We start from the raw sequence: 1,235 nt of genomic DNA on the forward strand, positions 1-1,235 counted from the left end.
TATAAATTAGTTCGGTCCGGTTTCCTTAAAGATGGCTCCAGTTGTTGTGAATGGTTCATAGTGACAGCTGATTTTGGCGGTTTCAAAGAGGTTAAACATCTGTTAATAATATTCAGTTTATATTATATATACTTTGAGTTTTATACTTATACCTTGATTTTTACTGTGTTTGAAATATCAAATTTTGTGTTAACCAAGCAGCATTTGCGGGAGATTTTGATTTTCTACTTTAATTCGAAGAAAAATGCAGCTGAAGCACATCGAATGCTTGTCAAAGTTTATGATGACACTGCTCCAATTGATAAATCATGTAGGGAATGATTTCGACGTTTCAAGAATGGAGATTTCAGCGTCGAAGACAAGCCTCGCTTTGGACAACCAAAAAAAATTCGAAGAAAAGAATTAGAGGCATTACTCGAAGAAGATCAGAGTCAAACGCAAGAGGAGCTTGCAGAATTATTGGGGATAACTCAACAAGCCATCTTTCTGTACGATTGAGAGCCATGGGAATGATTCAAAAACAAGGATGCCTTATGAACTGAAATTGAGAGACATTGAAAGGCGATTTTTCTTGCGAACAGCTGATTCAAAGACAACAGAGAAAAGGTTTTTTGCATCGGATTGTGACTGGAAATGAGAAGTGGATATTCTACGACAATCCCAAGAAGAAAAAATACTACGCTAAGCCCGGTCAATCGTTGCCATCGATCTCAACATCAACACCATGAACATTCATGGTTCGAAGATCATGCTCTGTATCTGGTAGGACCAAAAGGATCTTGTTTATTATGAGCTGCCTGGTGATTCCATTACGGGCGATCGGTATCGGCTACAATTGATTCGTTTGAGCCGTGCATTGCGAGAAAAACGGCTGGAATACGAGCAAAGACATGATAAAGTTATTCTTCTTCATGACAACGCTCGACCTCATGTCGCCTAAAGTTGTAAAAAAATATTTGGAAACGCTCAAATGGGATGTTTTACCGCACCCGCCATATTCTCTGAACATTGCTCCTTCTGATTACTTTGTTGTTCCGAAGGTTGCAGTAAGTCACCGGTTCACTTCTTTCGCAGAAATAAAAAATTGGTTCCAAAATTGGATCGCCTCCAAAGACGAGTCATTTTTTTGGAGATGGAATTCGAAAATTGCCTGAGAGATGGGAAAAAGTAGTAGATAGCGATGGACAATACTTTAATTGATCTGTTCATTCATTTTGTTTTGAAATAAATGCACA

General features: G+C 38.3%; 1 protein-coding gene across 2 annotated transcripts in view; it reads left to right on the forward strand.

Moving 5' to 3' along the window:
* The window catches only part of LOC108689323 (pre-mRNA-splicing factor SYF1), a 25,983-nt gene that overhangs the window by 17,922 nt on the left and 6,826 nt on the right, over positions 1-1,235 (forward strand). The gene's annotated exons all lie outside the window — the stretch shown is intronic.

The sequence above is a fragment of the Atta colombica genome, unplaced genomic scaffold (genome assembly GCF_001594045.1).
Source record: "Atta colombica isolate Treedump-2 unplaced genomic scaffold, Acol1.0 scaffold269, whole genome shotgun sequence".
Lineage (NCBI taxonomy): Eukaryota > Metazoa > Arthropoda > Insecta > Hymenoptera > Formicidae > Atta > Atta colombica.